The sequence below is a fragment of the Ornithorhynchus anatinus genome, chromosome 11 (assembly GCF_004115215.2).
Source record: "Ornithorhynchus anatinus isolate Pmale09 chromosome 11, mOrnAna1.pri.v4, whole genome shotgun sequence".
Lineage (NCBI taxonomy): Eukaryota > Metazoa > Chordata > Mammalia > Monotremata > Ornithorhynchidae > Ornithorhynchus > Ornithorhynchus anatinus.
The window spans coordinates 24363835-24372881 of record NC_041738.1 but is presented as its reverse complement, the minus strand read 5'-3'; the positions used below and the strand labels follow the sequence as shown (position 1 = coordinate 24372881).

The 9047-nt window shown below is 45.1% G+C and overlaps 1 non-coding gene across 1 annotated transcript; it reads left to right on the top strand.

Annotated features, from left to right (window-relative positions):
• Nucleotides 1-5759: 5759 nt before the first annotated feature.
• Nucleotides 5760-5897, top strand: LOC114815345. Its single transcript, XR_003763108.1, has one exon. It is a non-coding gene; the product is annotated as a small nucleolar RNA SNORA7 (small nucleolar RNA).
• Nucleotides 5898-9047: the final 3150 nt, after the last annotated feature.

Here is a 9047-nt window from a genome sequence, read left to right as displayed (position 1 = left end):
CTGGGTTCTAATTCCTACTCTACCACTTGTCTGTGTGACCCGGGTCAAGTCACTTAACTTTTCTTTGCCTCAGTCCCCTCATCTCTAAAATGACTAAGTCCTCCTCCCTGTACTCAACCTTATTATCTTGTATCTACCATAGTGCTTAGTGGAGCACCTGTGCCTAGTAAGCTCTTAAGTACCATTTTTAAGAACACTTTACAAATACCACACTTATTTTATTAGGATGTAAGTGGGAAAGGAATGAAGGGGGCATTTTTACCCCACTCTCTGGTCAAGCAGGCTAGGATCTTCATTGTGGCCGGGTGGAAAGCAGCTATTCTCAGGTCAGCTGGGGGCAGGGGCACCCAGCTTGACTTGACCGTGACTGGTAAGGCTCTCTTTCCTCCTCCCCTTCCAGAGCCACATCCTGGTAAATCCCTGGGCACCATGTACAGTGACAGGGCCAGGCAAACCCATGACAACATTTGATTAAAGCAGGATCAGCTGGAAGCCACGTAGAGTGGCCAGAGTCAGGGAAGGCTCCTGAGTCTCACGGGAGCCAGGTAAGGGGAATGAAAAGGGATACGACCCCCTCACTCCTGTCCATGTCCTCAAATCCCTCAGGGTCCCTGCTCCTGAAGGGTTGGAGGACGCCATACCCTCATTAAACACTCGTTTTCACGTGCCAAAAAAGCCAATTCTAACTCTCCAACTGCCTTTCAGCTGCCTTGAGAAGTAGCATGGCCTACTGGATAGAGCAAGGACCTGAGAGTCAAGAAGGTCATGGGTTCTAATCCTTACTTGGCCACTTGTCTATTGTGTGGCCTTGGATAAGTTACTTCACTTCTCTGTGCCTCAGTTACCTCTTCTGTACAGGGGATTAAGACTATGAGCCCCACAGGGGACAGAGACTGAGTCCAACCCAGGGAATGTGTCTGTCTATTATTGTATTGTATTCTCCCAAGCGCTTCGTACAGTGCTCTGCACACAGTAAGCGCTTAATAAATACATTTGAATGAATGAAACTGATTGGCCTGTATTCCCATCCAGTGCTTAGTAAAGTGTCTGGCATATAGTAAGCACATAACAAATACCTCAATTATCTGTTATTATTATTATTTTAAAAGACCACTTCAAACGTGGTCTCTGCTCCCTCCGAAGTGAGCCGTTACCAGATTTAAAGTCCAGATCTTTCTCTCTCCTCGCTCCTACCCCTCCTCCAGGAGATTCATTCCTTCCCCCATTCCTGGCCTCCAGAGGCAGGGGATGGGGCAGGGAGGGGGGGCTGCAGGCTCTCAGGAAGCGTGACCTCGTGTTGTGGCCGCTTTTCCGGCTCGAGCCAATGGGCAAAAATGCCGTTGATCCTACTGCTCCTGTCACCCCTTCCCCTGCTCCAAGCTCCCTTCTTCGGAGGCAGACGACAGTGCCCCCTTCCCACCAGCTGCTAGAGAGGTGCTGTGGGCACCCGAACTCTATGAGTTGCCATCACTTGGCTTAAAATGACTTCACAAGAGGTCACGAATGGCTGGGATGGAAGGCTCGTGGCAAACATGGACAGATTCTAACTGGGCACGAGTGCCACGCCGTGACGGGGGCAGGAATGGAGGATTAAGGGGTTCCCTGACTAGATGTGAAAAAAGGTCATATGTTTTTGATGAGTTTTCTGTTTTTTATGTGTGTGGTTTGTTTTCACGTTAGAGAAGTACAATATGATTTTCATCGCTGCCTTCACTCAGTCCAATTTGCTTTAATGTAATTGTCTGTTCAGATCCACTGATGGTGAAAATTGCATTTGTCCTTATCAGTGGAAAGATTTCACAGATACGAAGTTCAAATAAGGCAGAGCCTTGAAACTGGAAAAATATATTTATTATTTTAGCACTATTGCCATAATCTTATCCTCTGAGAAAAAAGAAAGGTAATCTCTTCAGAGAACCGGGCATAGATTATTTATGACCACCCCAAAATAGGGGAGTGTTTTTAAAAGTTTGTGTCACTGAACACCCCTTGCAATATGATGGCACTTTAGAAAGGTGTCAGACCTTTTTGAAGTGTTGGTGAAGAATTTGACATCTGGATCTTTTCAAACATCCTTGGCTGCTGCAACAGGGACAGAAGCAACATGGCCTAGTGGAAAGAGCATGGGCCTGGGAATCAGAGGACCTTGGTTCTAATCTTGTTCCACCACTTGACTGCAGGGTAACCTTGGTCAAGTCACTTAACTTCTCTATGCCTTTGTTCCCTCATCTGTAAAATGGGGATTAAAACTGGGTGCCCCACTTGGGATGTGAACTGAGAGCAACCTGAATGACTTACCTACCCCAGTGCTTAGTACTGTGCCTGGTGCATAATAAATACACCCTAAAATTGAAAAAAAAATTGGGTTAGATGGTACACTGCTCTAAGACATAATGCTGCTTAGTTGGTGTGTTTGTATAGGCATTGGTCTAGCTGTACTTTATTTCTGACTCTCTCACTTCCATCCTCTTGCTCTTACTGTTGCCCTGTGTGGAATGTCCTCCCTCCTTAAATGTGTCAGAATACTGATATAGCTCAGCTTGTATTCAAAGTCCTGCTAAACTCCCATGTCCTCTAGCAAATTTTCCCCACTGATTTCCTAACACCTCCAAATGTACAAAACCACCTGCCATTTTCAGCACTTAAACATTTATTTTTTGCCTATTCTTAGCACAAGTAAATATGTTTATTCAGTTGAACATTTGATTATTTATTTTGAATATTCCAACAGCAAATATTTTAATGTCTGTTTCTCTCAATAGAGAATGAACTCCTAATGTGCAGGAATGCTTCACTTGTTTGTGCTGAGTTTTCTCATGGGCTTAGGACAGTGTATTTTACCCAGTGGAGCACTCAATAAATACTAATTCTACTAGTCTCTGGGTGCCTTCATTTTTACCACCAATGCTCTTTCCGTGGCTGTTTCTTCTCTGATTTCACTAGTTGTCAAGGACAGGGAACAGGCAGGTAACAGGGTTTTCAGTTTTAAGAGGACTTGTCACCATTGCATTTTTGATAGAAAAAAGTCCTTTATTCATTCATTCAATCATATTTTTTGAGTACTTACTGTGTGCAGAGCACTGTACTAAGAACTTGGGAGAGTACAATACAACAATAAACATATTCTTTGCCCACAACTAGCTTACAGTCTAAAGTGTGGGAGACAGACAAATAAATTACAGATATGTACATTAGTGCTGTGGCACTGGGAGGGGAGAGGAACAAAAGGAGCAACTCAGGGAGATGCAGAAGGGAGAGGGACAAGAGGAAAGGAGAGGGGCCTTCATCTGGGAAGGCCTCTTGGAAGAGATGTGCCTTCAGTAAGGATTTGAAGGAGTAGAGAGTGATTGTCGGATTTGAGGAGGGAGGGCCTTCCAGGCAGAGGCAGGATGTGGACTAGGGATTGGCAGTGAGAGAGACAAGATCGAGGCACAGTGAGAAGGCAAGTATTAGAGGAGCAAAGTGTGTGGGCTGAGTTGTAGAAGGAGAGTAGCAAGGTGAGGTAGGAAGGGGCAAGATGGTGGAATGCTTTAAAGCCAGTGGTGAGGAGTTCATGTTTTACTCGAAGGTGTCTGGTCAACCACTGGAGATTTTCAAAGAGCAATGTGACGTGTTCTGAACATCTCTGTAGAAAAATGATCCAGGCAGCAGAGTGAGTATGGACTGGAGTGGAGAGAGACAGGAGGCTAGGAGGTCAGCAAGGAGCCTGATGCAGTAATCCAGGCGGGATGGAGGAGTGATTGTATTAATAAGGTAGCAGTTTGGATGAAGAGGAAAGGGAGGAGTTTAGCAGTGTTGCGAAGGTGGGACCGACAGGATTTAGTGATGAATTGAATATGTGAGTTGAATGAGAGAGATGAGTCAAGGATAATGTTAAGGTTATGGCCTCGAGAGGAAGGGTAGTGGTGCTATCTACAGTGATGGGAAAATCAAGGGGAGGACAGGGCTTGGGTGTGAAGTCAAGGAGTTCTGTTTTAGACATGTTAAGCTTGAAGTGATGGGGGGGACATCCAAGTAGAGTTGTCTTGAAGGCAGGAGGGGATGTGAGACTGCAGAAAGGGAGAGAGATCAGGGCTGGAGATATAGATTTGGGTATCATCGCATGAAGGTAGGTAGTGGAAGCCATGGGAGCAAATGAGTTCTCCAAGGGAGTGGGTGTAGATGTAGAATACTGAACCTTGAGGGACCCCCACAGTTTGAGGGTGTGAGGCAGAGGAGGAGTCCGTGAAGGACACTGAGGATGAACGGCCAGAGAGATGAAGAGAACCAGGAGAGGGCGGAGGTGTGTATGCTGCTTTCATTTCCAGGAGAGTGTCGAGTAAATTTATGGGAGGCTTTCAAATAGTCAAACAAGAGCAATTCTAGCCAAAGGCTCAAATCCAGAACTGGGAATTGTAACACTTGGTTTCCCTTCCGGTTCTACTCTAGTCTTGGCAAGCTGTTTCCACTGGTGCTGTGATTTCTCCCCATTGGTAAAATGAGAAAAATAATTCATAAAAAGGGAGTTTAAGAAGAATAATGTGGCATAATGTGCAAAGAACTCTGGGCTTCTCCAAGAAAGGTACTTTATAGGCATGTGGAATGGTGCTTTTATTATTTCCGTCATTTTTATTATTGTTGTTAAAGCCAAACCTTCTGGAAGAATGCTGAAAGTAAGAAGAGAAAGAGTTTCCCAAGTACTGTGAGAAAGGTTCTGTATGCATCCATGTGTGACTCTGGGCTGGACTCCATATAAAGGAAATGAAACAGCCTCCAAAGCTTACAATCTCAAACAGCAACTAAAAATATCATTGACAAAGTGTTCTTGAAATCACAGGGTGGCTTCAAATCACAGTGTGGCCCAGTAGTTATATTTTCGGCACATCGGATACAGGGAAAGTGCATGGAACTATTCCAAAACCACTATATGCATTTCAAAGAACCTATGAAAGCATTTATCATTACCAGATATGGACTCTGGGTATTAGTTGGCAAATCTGGCTACTCTGTAATGTTCATTAAGATTCTAAGACTACTTCATGATGGCATAGCTGGCCATGTCTCAACAGGGAATGTCTTGCCCAATCCAGTCCCTTATTATTGCCAATCAGGTAATAAGGGAGAAGCAGCATGGCCTAGTGGATGGAGTATAAGGCTGGAGTCAGAAGGACCTGGGTTTTAATCCTGCCTCCGCCACATGTCTATTGTGTGACCTTGGGCAAGTCACTTCACTTCTCTGTGCCTCAGTTACCTCATCTGTGAAATGGTGATCAAGACTGTGAGCCCTGTATGGAACATGGACTGCGTCCAACCTGATAAACTTGTATCTACTCCAGTGTTTAGTACAGTGCCTGACACATAGTAAGCACTTAACAAATACCATAAAAAAGGTAAAGCTGGGATGTTTTGTGGATCTGGTCCTGTTGAATTTATACCATGATGCCAGACTCGAAGATACTACAAGAAACCCGGATGGTGGTGTCAGAATGTGTTTCCTCTCTTCCGAGGAAGTCTTCCAAATCGAACTTTAAACAACATCTAAAGCTCTAGAGATAGTCATTCAAGAACTGCTGTCAGAAGATGACTGCCCAGGAAGGAAATTAAAGTATGTATGCTTGTGCATACATAGACGTCACTTACAAAATCTTGAACCACAAAAAATACAGTTTTTCATTATATAGATTCTGCCTTCATTCTTTTTATTTGGAGATGATTCTGCTGATAATGAACCTTATCACCATGTGAGGATTTGGCTGAAAAGACTAATGTACATTTAACAGCCCCTCTCAGGGTCGCACCTGGAGAGTTTCCAGTACTCTATCAGTCTCAACTATGGGAAGGAGAGTCAAGCAGCGGCCTACCCATTCCATTCTTAGCTCGACCAGTGGCTAGCGAATGGAAGGCAAACTGCCACAAGTTAAAACTCCCCTGTGCTGGGCAGCAGCGGCATGGGAGAGAGTTGAGGGCCAAGACTTATGTTTACTGAGTGGAAGGAGGTAGTGGTAAGCAACTTTCATATTTTTACCAAGAAAACTCTATGGATAGACTAACAGAATGATTGCAGATGGAGGTGTGGGGACGTCCGGTAGAGATACGTCCATGTATCGAACACTTAGGATACTATGGGTCGGAGGCGACTCGACAGCATAAGACAAGACTGTCCTTTCCACTCTATGAGCATGTATAGGGAAGCAGCATGGATTAGTGGAAAGAGCACAGGCTTGGGAGTCAGAAGGCATGGGTTCTAATCCTGGTTCTGCCACTTGTCTGCTGTGTGACCTTGCGCAAGCACTTAACTTCTCTGTTCCTCAGTTACCTCATCTATAAAATGGTAATTAAGACTGTGAGCCCCACATGGGACAACCTGATTACCTTGAATCTACCCCATTGCTTGGCACATAGTAAACACTTAAATACCATAATATTAATAATTATAAGTTGTTCTTGAACCTTTGCAGTTTCTGTTTAATGCCTGGCACTGTTTTTTGTTCCACTTCTTCATACTGACCACCTTCCCATAGTCCTTGTTTAAGGAAAACTATTTCTCTCCGGATTGTTGCATATCAGCCCAGCCAGTTGCTACTTCCTGCCCCTTACAGTGGAAGACATAGTTCTTCACCAGGAGGACTATTTAGAAACATCTCTCTTGTCTTCCCCATTCTCACTCACCATGCAGCAGTGTTTGGTTCCTGGCTCCGACCTCGTTACACTAACTGCATCCCATGGCCTCAGTGTTGATGAGACACCCTTGCCACTTGCTGTGGGGGGTACACAGATAGTATACCAACTCTGTTATACTGTATTCTTCATTCATTCCATAGTATTTATTGAGCGCTTACTATGTGCAGAGCACTGTACTAAGCACTTGGAATGAACAAGTCGGCAACAGATAGAGACAGTCCCTGCCGTTTGACGGGCTTACAGTCTAATCGGGGGAGACAGACAAGAACAATGGCAATAAATAGAGTCAAGGGGAAGAACATCTCGTAAAAACAATGGCAACTAAATAGAATCAAGGCAATGTACAATTCATTAACAAAACAAATAGGGTAATGGAAGTATATACAGTTGAGAGGACGAGTACAGTGCTGTGGGGATGGGAAGGGAGAGGTGGAGGAGCAGAGGGAAAGGGGGAAAAGAGGGTTTAGCTGCGGAGAGGTAAAGGGGGGGTGGGATAGGGAGTAGAGGGAGAAGAGGAGCTCAGTCTGGGAAGTCCTCTTGGAGAGGTGAGTTTTAAGTAGGGTTTTGAAGAGGGGGAGAGAATCAGCTTGGCAGAGGTGAGGAGGGAGGGCGTTCCAGGACCGCGGGAGGACGTGGCCCGGGGGTCGACGGCGGGATAGGCAAGACCGAGGGATGGTGAGGAGGTGGGCGGCAGAGGAGTGGAGCGTGCGGGGTGGGCGGTAGAAAGAGAGAAGGGAGGAGAGGTAGGAAGGGGCAAGGTGATGTAGAGCCTTGAAGCCTAGAGTGAGGAGTTTTTGTTTGGAGCGGAGGTCGATAGGCAACCACTGGAGTTGTTTAAGAAGGGGAGTGACATGCCCAGATCGTTTCTGCAGGAAGATGAGCCGGGCAGCGGAGTGAAGAATAGACCGGAGCGGGGCGAGAGAGGAGGAAGGGAGGTCAGAGAGAAGGCTGACACAGTAGTCTAGCCGGGATATAACGAGAGCCCGTAGCAATAAGGTAGCCGTTTGGGTGGAGAGGAAAGGGTGGATCTTGGCGATATTGTAAAGGTGAAACCGGCAGGCCTTGGTAACGGATAGGATGTGTGGGGTGAATGAGAGAGATGAGTCAAGGATGACACCGAGATTGCGGGCCTGAGAGACAGGAAGGATGGTTGTGCCATCCACGGTGATAGAGAAGTCTGGGAGAGGACCGGGTTTGGGAGGTCATCAAGTGCAGATTTGGCTGAAAAGACTAATGTACAAAACTAATGTAGTAGATTCTCTCCACACAGTAAATACTCAGTAAATACGATTGATCGATTGAATGATTGATGAAACTGCTTGAATAGCTAGATGTGATACCTCTGGTAAACTCAGGTCTCTCGGTCCTCAGCATGGCCTAGTGGATAGAGCCCAGGCCTAGGAGTCAGAAGGACCTGGGTTCTAATTCCGGCTCTGCCACTTGTCTGTTGTGTGATCTTGGGCAACTCACTTCCTTTTTCTGTGCCTCAGTGACCTCATCTGTAAAATGGAGATGAAGACTGTGAGCCCCATGTGGGATGGGGTTGATGTTCAAGCCTATTTACTTGTATCCACCCCAGGGCTTAAAACAGTGCCTGGCACATCGTAAATGCTTAACAAATGTCACAGTTGTTATTACTGTTTTTATTATTATTCAGGTTGGTCTGATGCCTGCTGCCATATTCTAACAAAACTCAGTCAATCTCCTAAAAAAACACACTGCCTTTTGCATTTTTCTTCCTATGGTACTTGGATGTTCGGTGCAGCATTGGCTTCAGTGCAGCATTGGCCTACCTCTGGAGCAGAATTTTTAGATTACACTTTAAGATTTGTGTTGCCAGTGGAAAAATCTTTTTGTGCTTCCTTAATGCACTCTTAACATCAGTTCATAGTAGCATGGGGACTCTGTGAAGTGCTTTATAATAATCGTCTGGATGTTTCTTTTGTGGGTGCCTCCAGAGCATTCATCAGCATCCTTGGTGACTTTATGCAAGTCTCAAAGACTTTGGAAAATGTTCATAGCCTGATGTGTTAAAAGCTTTTCTCAGAGGATAAGTGTATTCTAACAATGTCTTCCTGGTCGCATGCTGTGTCTTTATGCAGATGAATAACTTTGGCTCTGTTTTCTAGTAAATCAATCAATCAGTAGTATTTATGGAGTTTCTACTAATTGCAAAGGACTTTACTAAATGCTTGGGAGAGTCCAATCAACCCTTTGTAGTTATTGAGTGTTTACTGTATACAGGGAGCTCTTCTAAGTGCTTGGAAGAGTTCAATATAACAGAGTTGGTAGACAGGTTCCCTGTCCATAATGAGCTTGCAGTGGAATTCATAGACTGTTTAGGCTGTTTTAGATAGAAAGGTCATAGGCCTGGCAGAAGGCCAATT